Here is a 13,126-nt window from a genome sequence, read left to right as displayed (position 1 = left end):
TTAGGTTTTGACAAGTAAATAGGAATAAGAAGTGTGTTTCATTGCAGTAGGACCTTCTACATAATTCCTGAAAAGGGGCAAAAATACACATGGTATGTTCAAATGCCATGAAAAGACTAGTTTGTTTGGTGTGGAGGCTACAAGTTGGAGAATGGACTAATTTGTTGGTTGCCAGACAAAGAAGATGGGGCTTATTTTCATAGTCAGTAGAAAGCCATTGAAAATCCTGGAGCAAGATGGTGACAGTATTACAGGTGGTGATTTAGAAAGATAAATGTAGGACCAATTGAATAAAAAAAAAAGTATGGAGTAAGGGAGTCAGTTATTAAGCAATTTCAGTTGTCTGGATATAATGTCATGATAGTCTAGACCAAACTGAAGAGAACGGGCTATAAGGGACAGGTATTAGAGTTGTAACAAGAGAAGAGTATGAAACACCTACCAGGAAATGTGGAGAAGCCAATTGGGTATATGGAATTGGAATTGAGGGAGAGGTCTATGTTTGAAGTATAAATTTGAGAATGTAGTCTTGCCATTTACTGTGTGACTTTAGACAAGTTATGTAACCACTTTGGTTTTTTATTTAAAAAAAAAAATGGAGAACAAAGCCACACTTCCATGCAACAGTGAGTACCCACTCTTCTAAAAAAATAAAAAGGTTAGCCATGATTATTCATTTGTACCTTAAGCAATCTCTTATTGAATTCCTGCTACATTATTGGCACTGGAGTATTTTGTCTAAGAAATACAACGTTCATTTGAAACAGGTCTCCTCTTAGGAGCTTATTGTCTAGTAGGAGAGATACATTTAATAAGCCAAAACAAATGACACAGAAGCACAGAGAAACATTGTTGAATTTTGGGGTGGAAGTTATTTCCAGTTGTGGAAAGCATTTATAAAGTAAATGATTTGGGTCCTAAGGAATTACTAGTATCTGGATATATAAAAAAGATGGGAAGAACACATTTAACAGAAGGACCAAAAATAACAACAACCTCTACTTCTGACTTTATATCCTAACAAATAACAACCTAGTGGTTAAGTTCAGCTTATCTTATGGTTATATGAAGAGAGTAAGTGAGAAATAAGCTTGAGAGTGAGATCAGTGAGAGCCTTAATGCTTTCAGTATTAGGCTGTGGAGCATAAAGAAGCCACAGTGAGAGATCTGAGGGAAGAGGAAGAAATGACATGATCAGAGAAGTGCATTATTTAGAAATATTTTAACCGTATTTTAAATGACCTAGTGTAAAAGGAGACTTTAGTTAGGAAGCCCTTGTAATAAATCAAAAGAGAAATTTTTAGGACCCACACTGAGATATAGGCAATGAGAATGGAAAGAAGAGACTGGGTGAGGGAAATATTAAAAATATAGATCCAAAATTACTGAGAAAGTGGTTGGATTGGAATGCAAAGGGCTTGGAGCAAGGGAAGCAAAACAATCATTGGGAATGCAGGGTGATGAAGGGAGTAAGACTAGAGCATGGAGGCCAGAGCTTAGGGACCAAAGGAAGATGTGAATGAATCTTTCTGTGGTTGTTTCAGGGATAAATAGGTTTAAAAATAGCAGCCTATCTATTGGGTACGCTAGGCTTAACAGGAGCCCATAGCAGCTCCTTAGTCTTAGAGATATTTCTGGATCTGTGGACAGTGCTTGTGATCAATACCTATTTTTTAAATACTCCTACTTGCCTCCACTTTTCATCATAGTAAATGTTCCACTTGACCTTTATGTTCTGTAAAGAGAACATTTTCTTGAAGTCAACATTCTAGGGTATTGATAACAGTTCTTCATAATTTTCTATTTTTATTTAATTCACCCAAAGCTAAGGTCATTCCCCTTGGAATGAATTAGACTTTTTTTTTCTTTTTCTTTTTCTTCTTTCTTTCTTTCTTTCTTTCTTTCTTTCTTTCTTTCTTTCTTTCTTTCTTTCTTTTTTTTAATATAGTTGATATACAATGTTACATGCATTTCATTTGAAACCTGACTTAATTAAACTTCCAGGTTTCATTTAGAGATTAGAGTTGAAAAACTGTAACAGCTCCACTGGACATGTATGGTAAATGTTGGGAATCTACCTTATGACAATATGAAGTAAAGCAGCCACAGCGACAGGAGGGCAATGTTGCATCTTGGGGACACTTTACCCCCAGTTAATATTAATTGTTTTTTTTATGAAATATACCTCACTATAATATGTACCACCGGGAATTTTATGGTTTAGGAAAAACCTGTTCTCTGCTCCTAGTTTTTTAAATCTAAATCGTCTAAAGGAGTAGATAATATTCTCTCCTGCTATGGAAGAGGGCTCTGATTGTTTTACTAAAATATTTAACCTTATAGAAGATACTGGATGTTCTTAAGAGGAGAAGAGCACAGAGTAATGCCTTTGTAGCTTCTGGATTCTCTCGAAAGTTAGTATTTCCAAGTTGTGTCCTTTTATTTTGTTCAGTTTTCTTTTTCACTTATATCTGACTAGAAGTCATCCTACTACCTACCACTGTTAGAACTTGGCCAAGATGTTAGCCCAGCTGTAGCTTCTTGGTTAGATGCATTCCTTAGGAGCTGTACCTATCAATGTGTAGCCCATCCCTTTCTACCCCTAACATACGCTTCTTTCCCAAAATCTTGGGCGGTGACATTCTGAAGGTCTTCCTCTGCAGCTCCATCTAAACAACCAACATTCCTATAAAAGATGCCATGCTTCTATAGACGTGTCTATGCATGGAACATTCTCTTAAGTCTCCTACTTCTTTCTTAAGTGATACATATTCTTAACTCCAACTATAACCCTTCTCTCAGTCCAGACTTTCCCATTTTCGCATGCTGTGGCAAATATAAGACAGGAAGTGTAGTTCGGTGAAAAGAGATCGGGAGTGATAAATCAGACCAGGCCTCTGGCTTTTGCATTTTTATTTTGGGCAAATTTTGATCTTCTAAGTCTTAGTTGTCCCATCCCTGAGATGAAAAGTTGAGTTATATAATCTCTAAGGACCAAGGCCAGACCACAACTTTGTGTTCCTCTTTACCAAACGATTTGGCAGTCCTTCAAACTGATAATCTTCAAACAATTGTTCAACATGTATTCAGTACAGCCAAGGTCAATAAGGTCAACATTGCAAGGATTTATTTGCCCCACTTGAGGTCCCTGTCTACATTGGAGGCAATGAGATCAATTTCTATTTTCCCAGTTTTACAAGGACTCTCTCCTTCTTGTTAACTGGCCCTCCATTTCTTATGAACACTTGCCCAATTTCAGCACCATTTATAGATCAATGTTTAAGAGCACCCCTTAATAGAGCTCTGATAAGTTCCCTTTGGTCATCTATAGGAGCCTAATTTAACCAGTGGTGTCCTGTCTTACCTATATTCTCTTACCTAAAATATCCTCACTATTTCTCGCCCCTCTTTATTCAAATGTTCCAATGTTTTTGCTTCTAGGGACAGTTTTCCTTCAACTTGTCAAGACAGAATGTTCTCAACTCTGTGATCCCACACGCTTCTTCATACCTTTTTGTAAAATGTATGTTATTGCTATAAGTTTTTTTGTTTATACATCTATCTTTGCTAATAAACTATGAACCTGAGGAGGTTAAAAACCCTTTGACTTTTTGGCTCATGTCTGTTGCTTAGATCCTATATTAATCAGTCAGCTAGTGAGAAAATTATGTTGCGCTGCATAATAAAGCACCCCAAAACCCAATGGTTGTAATAATCCATATTTATTTTTTATTCATGCATCTGGGATCAGCTGGGAGAGTGCTGCCTTAGTCTGCAGGTCTGGGGGTTGGCTGGGGCACTTCTGTACCATACACCATATTCCGAGGCCCACTGGATGGAGGAACAGGGGTTATTCTTTTCACGGCAATGGCAAAAGAATAGCACAATTCAAGGCCCTACTTAAGTCCTGAGCCCTATATTCTATTGTCCAAAGCAAGACACATGGCCAAGCCCAAAGTCAGTGGGCCTAAAAACCTACTTCTCTCACCATGAGGACATGAAAACAATGAGGATGCATAATAAAGAATTAGGACCACAAATTCAACCTACCATAGTATTGACAAAATGTTGTTGAAAGAATGCATATGCATGAATAAATTTCAAAATTAAGGGTGATTCAACAAGGATATAGTTTAGTAGGTGGGGAAGGATGAGGACGAAGTGCTAATCTGAGCTGCAAGTTGTACTACTGTCTGAGACTGTTCATTGATTAATAAAATAGAAGCCAAATGACATGACCCAGCCATGCCCAGGGCACCATGAGGCCCTAGAAAACTGCAGTGTCTGTGGTGATTTATTCCTTGATCTAGACCTAAGCTCAGGCATAAAAGAGGTTTTTTTTCATATCCTGAGAGCAACTGTCTACAAGGGAGAAAAAGAAAGAAGTAAATCCTGTATCCCGTATAAGTGCCTGACACTGAGTGTAGGAAGTGCTTCCGCTCTACGATCACCGTCCTCCTTAGTTTCCTGAGATCCTCCCCCGCCAAATACAAATTCTCATTGGGATTAGTTAGCAAGAAATGATGCTTCTCTTTATCAAAGAAAACCTGATACTTAAACTCATAATTCTTCATACTCTGAAAAAGAAGAGTAGACATCAGGTCAGCACATAAACTGTACATTTGAATTGTGGAATAACGTCAGATAAAGGAAAGCCCGTTAACGAGGTAAAATGGCCAATTAGGGCTTTAGTATTTTACACGTCTATAAAAGACCACGAGAACCTCTCAAGCAAGGAGTCATGTCATGGATGCGTGAGGGTTAGGGTGAAGTCTTGTGTAAGCTTTTCAGAAGTCAGTGTTCCAAGAGAGAGAGCAGGAAGAGCAAAGGGACTGGAGAATCCAGGAGGAGTTAATGAGGAGGGAGTAGGCCAGGGAATCATCTAAGAGGGAATCTGGATTGAAAGCAGAAGAGGGGTGCAGGGAAGGAATACAGAGCTCCCCAAAGTGTTCCTCGGCACTCCGCTGAGTTGTGCGGAGGGCAGGTGACAGAGCCGCAGCTGCTTCAATGGGAAGTGAAAGGAGCATCACCCAGGAAAGAGCACAATTCTTCCCAAGACTAGCAAATGTAAGAGGCCCTGAACTGAAGAGTGCAGAGGTGGGATGTGAGACTTCACAGCCGAGTCTAGGCCTCTGAGCTGCATGGCTTTGAAGGCTACAATAAGGTGTGCTGCTTTAAAACCCGTGCCATACAGCTGTGGGAGCCACACTGGTGATTCTTCTTTCCCTGCACATAGTTTTTACATCAATATGCACTGATATTCTCAAAAGTCATGAACCGAGGGAGGAAAGTAAAACCAGAAAAGAAAAACGTGAGGGAACGTAGTAAACACCATAAACTTGTTTCCTTCTCTTCCTACCTTCTTTCTTCCTTTCTTGTTTGGCAATCAAAAAAAAAAAAAAAATAGCCATAGTACTTCTTCCCTTTCCCTCAGGATTTTGTAAAAAGTGATTTATAAATTATTGCAAAGCACTCAGAAAGGGTAAAGCACTTAATAACACTGCAAACCAGGCCAGGCACGACAAATTTGCTGAGTGTTGTGGGGGATTTCTTTAGGTCTTCATGTCCCAATGAGAATGTGAAAAGACCAGTACATTTTTCCTTTATGTGAACTTTGAGTTAGTATGTGCATAAATAAGTAAAGTAAGGCTATTTGACTTTTTCCAGACAGAGGAATAGGAACTCAGAATCTCACTTATATACATTTTCATACCCCTACCTGCACATCTCTCTCGGCTTGTATTTTTAAAGTGTATATTCTTGGGAGATGGGGTGGTGTGGAGAAATAAGAAAAATAAAAACAATAATAAGTAAACAGCAAAACTGCTCGAACAAACCTGTAAATTAAATTTACTTATCTCTGCGCTTATATTCATTTGTTAAACAAACAAACAAAAAAGGCAGGACAAATGGGTAAGGATCAAATAGTCAGCAAACACATTCTGAATGCCATAAGTCTGTTCAGTACTGCTCTGGGCACCTTGGAACTGACCCAAATATAAAACAAGACTATTGTCTTCACAGAGCTTGCAACTCAGTAGTAAAGAAGAATGAATACAAGTATGATGAAATGAAAAATATAAGAAAGTATGGTGTGGTACTCTCACACAAGTGTGCACACACATGCCTGTGTAACAAATTTCTGACACAAGGCAGACATATAACTATTAGTCTTTTCTAACAGTTATAGTATAAAATGAAAGGCAAGAGATTCTTACATCAGCAAATTCTTTCCAAAGTCATTTTAGCCATGATATTTGAAGTAAGGATGACTTAGATTATGGAGGTGGGGATATGTGTGTGAGGTAACAATGGAAATCAAAACACCATATCAAAACAAAAATTGGTTAAGATTTTATAAATGAGTCATTTTCAGTAGTGACCAGGCTTTGAGAGTATGATGCTTTCCCACATTAATACTAAAGAAGGTCTAAGGAAAATTTTGTGTCTGCCTTGCCAGACTTCCTAAAATGCTAATCGAGGTAGTATGGTTGGTTTAAATAATTTCAAACTCATCGTTCTCCTTTATCTGGACTGTGTCAACTGCTTCAATATATGGAGACACAGTGAGAAGTAAATGTTAGAAATGAAGCTTAAAGTAATTTTGGACCTGATCTCCCATCTTTCACACCTCATATTGCCTCATTCCTCTGCCTTTCTGCCTGCTTTCTCTGTCTCACACAAATGTCCTGTTTCGTCAGCATCCCCTGAATTATGGGCATCTTTATGTCCATGTCCTTGCTTTGCTGTTAATGCAAGTTCTTACACCTGGAACGTCCTCCCCTCCCAACCACATTCTTCAAGGACCAGCTGAGACAACAACCTCTTCATGAAACCCTTTCTGATGCATCCTTGCCACCCATTCTTCTGGGCAGAAGTGAACATGCCTTTGGGGTCCCCCAGCACTTTAAACATATTTCTGTTCTATCACTTACCAGATTGTGCCAAGTCTCTAAAATTAGTTGTTTACATAGATTTGCCTACTCCCTAGACTTGAGTTCTTCAAGGGCAGGCACTCAAAGAACTCTGGTTTTCCCAGATTTGTATCCCTAGAACATATATAGTGTCTGGCAGTTAGCTGGGATACAATAAACAGGAAAGGGATGAAAAATAAAGAATACATTTAAAAATGAGGCATTATGGTCTACAGAGGAAAAGAGGAAGACAGGTCATCTCAGATTAGTATTCATACCAGTTTGGAAATTCACTTTCTATTTTAACATCTCTCTCTTCTTTGAAACTTCAAGCTAAAAAAATAGAATCTTTCTAGGTCATAGGACTGGCAGACTGACTGTGACTGCCTTCGTGTTTTCTGGAAGAGTTGATAGGCATGTACCTGTAAAAACATTGAAGAAAATGCACAGGAAGGTGATTTTTCCATTAAGTGGCTGAGAAAATATAAATCTGTATACTACGTATCAATGTATACCTGCATATGGAAACAATAAAAGCACAAAAACAATTGCTACCCAATAGTAGCCTTTGATTCAACATTTAATCTACCAATTAATTTTTATTTACCCAGGGGCCATCTAAATTGCTCATTCTCCAGGTCTTTGGCTTCTGTATCTTCTCTCTATGGCTGCTCAGATTTCAATAATTTCAATATCTTTTATATATTAGAAAATAAGTGATGATAGGAAAAAATAGGAAATTTAAAAGTTAGTCAATAAGATCTTTTTTTCCCACAGATTTGATCTGGACAAATATTTGGAGTTTTTAATTGATTAAATAGGATGCTCTTGGTTTCATCATCTCTTTGGTAATAGTTAGGTATAATCTAAACAACAGTTAAGTGCCAATTTTACTTCTAAAATTGTTAAAGTTAAGCACTTGTATATTTTACATTGAGTATATACCCAGGTTTACTAGAAATACTGCATCTCTTGTTTGTTAACATTTACAAAATACTTCAGGGGCGCCTGGGTGGCTCAGTCACTGAGCGTCTGCCTTCGGCCCAGGGCGTGATCCCAGGGTCCTGGGATCGAACCCTACATAGGGCTCCCTGCTCTGCTGGAAGCCTGCTTCTTCCTCTCCCACTCCTCCTGCTTGTGTTCCCTCTCTCACTGGCTGTCTCTCTCTCTCTGTCAAATAAATAAAAATAAAATCTTTAAAAAATAAATAAATCAATCAATTAATTAATTAATTAATACTTCAAATTCCATTCCTGCTGGTCTGGTATGATACTTGGTCCCTGTAACAATAACTTTGGGGCTTGCCTGTGGTTGTATCAAACTTATACACAGTGAGGTTTGTGGGGCAACCTTCTAATCTTGTATATGATTTTGTGGTTTATCACATAGACATCCATTTTCCTGCCCACCTGGGCCATTCAGTTCCAACTTTTGCTGCTTCTCTGCTTGGGGAACAAGACTCTTGGGAAAGGCTAGAGACCCCTGATTACCCACAGCTATTGCCCTCTGGGCCTTGCTGTCACGAGGGTATAGCCAGGAAGCTTCCCCAGGCCCTGGCCAGTCCAGGACAACAGACCTCGCTTGTCCCCTACCTCCTCCCAACATGAAGAATCCCTTTTAGGTTTGAAAGAGTTTTTCTCTTTTTAAGTTTCTTAAAGATATCTACCTCTACCCATAACTCCCCTTTTTTCTCCTGGGCTTTAGGTTTGGGAAACAAAAGCAAAGAATTATTTTTGCAGAAAGCCACTCTTTGCTGGTTTCCACTCTGCCACACACAGTCCTCACTGCAATAAGTAGTGTCTCACCTATTTGAATTAGGAGAAAGAAAAAGTGAAATTAGAGGGAAAAATTGTTTTATCTCAAAATAGTATTCAGCTACAATAAATATAAGAGTTGCTAAGTGGAAGAATGAGTCTATCTTTTTCTCAGAATCACTAATGACCAATTGTAGACACTCCACCACGACCCGTATTTCCCTGAAAAGTGCAACAATTTGGCTCCCGTGAAGAAATTAAGGAAACAAGGAACTGAAATTGTATCAGTTTCATTACTTACATTTCTTTAAAATACAACCGATGATGTGTGAAATTATATAATTATTATATGAATATAATTTGTTAATTAATATTTCCACTGATAGTTAATTGGAAAGTTCTTGCTTGGCAAATTTTTATATTACTTTTCACTCCCTTAGGCGACATATATCTCTCACTATTGAGCATGTTTTTGGCCAAAATTATGATGCTTGTCTTGGCAAATAGAGAGTTATAAACCCAATGATCAATTTTTCATTTTGATTGCTTCTCTCTATCAGGAACATTGGGTTTGGAAGGAAGTTATTTTTTTTAAAAGACACAAAACACATCAGGATTTTGAAAAATAAAAGAAAGATTATAATGGAAGTATCTGTCTTTAGATGAACTCTGAGAAGTGGAAGTGATCTCATCATTTACAGACAAGGAAACTAAGTACGAAGAAGGATAAATAAATTTTTTAGTCACATAATGTCTGATGGGAGAAAAGAAACAAAATCCTTCTTATTTACTAACATCATTAACATTTTAAGGCTTATAAAGTACTTTCCTATGCTGTGCATTTTCCATTCAAGCTTCATAATTCTCTAAGTTATTCCTTATTTTGTCCTCATTCCATATATAAAGAAACTGAAAGTCAGTGACCAAACAGGAAGCTAAAACCCATATAGCTAGAAAGAGCAACATAAGTCTCTGATTGCAAATAGTGTGTTATTTGCAGTGAACTATCAGGATTTTTCTAGATTATAGATTTTACCAGACCATGTGACTGTCCATTCCAAATACTACCATATAAAATAAGAATTACTGGTTTCGACAACACCTACTTTGGTGACTTCATCTTCTACCACACCCACCCACACACATCCTCCTTCGGCAGGACACACAGGATGGCTGGCGTGCTCGTGCGTGACCCACGGTTAGGTATAATTACCAGGTGGCACCCGTTGACTTTACTGTTCCAGTCAGGAAAGTATCCACCGTTAGCCCAACTCTGGCATTAAAGGTACAGTGCTCCGGATTGCAGGTCTGCCCAAGCCCTTTGATGCTGACTGCAAGGACTTAGGGTCTAACTACAAAGTCAGAGGGGGAGATTCCACACAAGACCACCCCGGGCCTCCTAAACCTACCCTCAGGTTTGATAATTCACTTGAAGAATTACAGAACGCACCGAAACCTTTTATATTCAAGCCATGGCTTATTCTAGGGAAAGGATGTAAATTAGAACCAGTCAAAGGGAAAAACACATAGGGAGGATTCAAACGCAAATGCAAAGCTTCCATTGTCTTCAGGATGCATGTGGTGTGTCATCCTCCTGGCATCAATGCGTGATAATACACAAGACCTATTGCTAACCTGGAAAGCTCTCCCAATCTTTGGGAGTTTTTATTGAAACTTCATAATATAAACATGATTGTTTGACTGATTGCCCACATAATTGAACTCTATTTTCAACCACCCCTGTTTTCCCAGAAGGTGGCCTACTATCACATGGCCGTAGGGGTCTACCAGGAGTCACCTCATTAGCATAATCTGTGGTCAGGTGTGGTTGAAGGGGTCCACCATGAATAACAAAGACACGCCCATCACTTGGGAAATTCCAAATATGTAGAGGTTACTTCCTAGGAGGCAGGCACGGAGTCTGACTTCTCTTTGCGCCAGGCCAAAGTCTTTACTGCACAGAAGATACCAGCATGGAATGAGGTACTGGCATTATTGGAGTGAGAGCTTTGAATGTTCTCTAATTTATTTCAGTATGTGAATCAGTCACACACCTCGGCACATTAATATTATTAGTAACGAGTTCCTCACATCGTGCCACCCCGCATATCAGCGTGACTCTGCAATGCAGTGAGAGCAGCTGCTCCAGTCACTCAGGAACTCAGTCTGATCTCTCTCCTCTGCACCCCCGCTCACATTGTAACCTCTTCATTGAAAGCACTTTTCAACACTGCACGCTACATGAGAAAAATTCTTATTCTTCCATTTAGTCTGCCCTCCTCTACGTTGGCCCTAGCTGCTTGATGTGGTAGTTCTGTTTGACCAAACACCATTTGGTGAATAAAGGGAGAGCTGAATAAAGGGACGGCTGTGAGCTGTTATTAGCTAACACTCACAGAAGCTATCAGGATGTATCATGTCTCGGGTGGGAGGGGTGGCTGGTAGAGAAGAGTGGGTCACCAATGGTATTTACTATAGTCTACCTATTGAAACACTCAAATTCACTTGCTTCTCAATTAAGTCTACTCAATCCAGCCACAGCTTCTCCAAAATTTTCTGGTCAGTCACAATTTCTGGGAAAACTTATAAGAAGTGTTAATAGAAAAAACGATGGTTCTCACTGCACCATTGGTCCTGAGTCTAGCTAGGACTGATACCCATCATCTTCCTCATCTTGCTGGTCTAAGCAGCTCGCCTGCTAGGTTGCCATGAGGGGGTCTGAGCTCCAGTTACCTTCTCAGATTATTACTGGGCATGGGCATGTTAATGGATGAAGGACTTGAGCGTCAAATTTATTACTTCCTACCCCTATTATATAAGATCAGTCCTGTTTCTTCATGATGCTCAGGATCGGTTATGCCTGCCATAGATTTTCTTTTCTTTTCTTACTGGTTTACTGGCACAAGGAGCCCAGAGCGTTAAGATGATAGCTACAGCATAAAGTCCAGGGGGACTCTTACTGAGTCCATTGTGGAAACATCCCTCCCTTTGGAACCCAGAACTCCAGACCTACAGAGCATGAAGGTGAAGAGACAGCACAGATTTCCTAAATAGGTAAGAAGGATGGCAAACAGGACCACTCCTACTTCTACTCCTTGTTTCCTAGACCTAAATATTCTATATATTGGGTATGTGATACCACATAATGACCACTGGTGTGAGGTACGTACCACAACTTGAGGAGTACCATCTCATCTTGTCACCTCCAAGCTGTGCCTCAGATAAGACTTCTGGAGACACTTTACAGTTTACACATTACACATTACAGCACTTTATCAGAATGGCACCTTCCGAATGTTGTAGCACGTGATTAGGGGCGGCGGATCTCATGGTTATATGTCCATTGCCATACTTGCTTTGCTATAAAATGAGTCCCTCAGTTTAAGACAACATTTGGAGAGATCCCATGTCAATTGCTCAGACACTTTGTGAGTCCTTGGAACGTGCTGGTTGTGTGGCACTCTAGGCAGGAAGAAAAACTCATTCCCAGATAACATGTTAAACAAGGTCATGATGGAACATTGCCCTTTCTAGGATATAAAGGGCCTAATGTAATGTACATGCCCCCAGATCTCTGTTTGGTGTCATATGGGGAATTCAGCATTGAGTTCTGTCACTGGCAGGTTGGATCCTTATAAACAGCAGTAGCTACATCAGCCTTTGCGAGAAGCAGTCTGTGCTCTTGGGCCCATCTCTTCCACATGCTTACTCCTACTCTATTCATAAGCCTCTTCTACAAGCACTGAGATGGCCAAGGAGAGAGGCTGGCTGACATCTACTGGCCAAATCATCCTATGCCTTATTTATTTCAGGTCTCTTCTTTAGTGGGCTCTTTATGAACATTAATGTGTGATGCAGAGCTCCTAACATGTTTCGCTTTTAACCATAGGTCCAGTCACTTGAACGTGCGTGCTTCGCTGAAGTGCCTGTTCCTGATTGCAGAATTTCCCCTTCCATGGTTCCAAGCTGCAAGCTAAACCAGTCACCTCTGTCCGTGAGGCTGTAACCTCAGGCAAATTTTCTTTTCACTCAAAGTAGATGACCGGACATAAAGCTGGAAGAGCTGTTCTTTGGGAGGATGTCCTCATTGCTGTCTTTGGGGTTATTGTCAAGTAGGGGCTATAGTGCAACAGCAATCCATGTTTTGCTTATACCCACACAACATGCCATTCATGAGACAAATTCATGCTCTTTCCTTTGTGCATGGTTACTTGAGTAAATGACCATAGACCCCTTTAAGAAGGAAAAGAAGGGGCGCCTGGGTGGCTCAGTCAGTTAAGTGTCTGCCTTTGTCTCGGGTCATGATCCTGGAGTCCCAGGGTCGAGCTCCATGTCTGGTTCCCTGCTCAGCGGGGAGTCTGCTTCTCCCTCTCCCTCTATCCTGCTCCTTCTCTCTCTGTCTCTCTCTCACACTCTCTCTCAAATAAATAAATAAATAAAATCTTAAAAAAATAAAAA

At 39.7% G+C, this 13,126-nt stretch overlaps 1 protein-coding gene across 16 annotated transcripts in view; it reads left to right on the top strand.

The window, feature by feature from the left end:
• CXXC4 (CXXC finger protein 4) overlaps positions 1-13,126 on the top strand; it is a 420,398-nt gene that overhangs the window by 239,395 nt on the left and 167,877 nt on the right. For 11 of the 16 annotated variants that reach the window (XR_008958585.1, XR_008958572.1, XR_008958575.1 and 8 more), the window contains one exon: positions 1-13,126. This exon is cut by the window's left edge and continues 26,105 nt beyond it. The exons of 4 other annotated variants lie outside the window; for them this stretch is intronic. The gene's annotated coding sequence lies outside the window, so the exon portion shown is untranslated. One more of the 16 variants, XR_008958576.1, reaches the window with a different exon arrangement.

The sequence above is a fragment of the Ursus arctos genome, unplaced genomic scaffold (assembly GCF_023065955.2).
Source record: "Ursus arctos isolate Adak ecotype North America unplaced genomic scaffold, UrsArc2.0 scaffold_11, whole genome shotgun sequence".
Classification (NCBI taxonomy): Eukaryota; Metazoa; Chordata; class Mammalia; order Carnivora; family Ursidae; genus Ursus; species Ursus arctos.
Note: the sequence above shows the minus strand (reverse complement) of the source record. Positions and strands in the feature narration are given on the sequence as shown.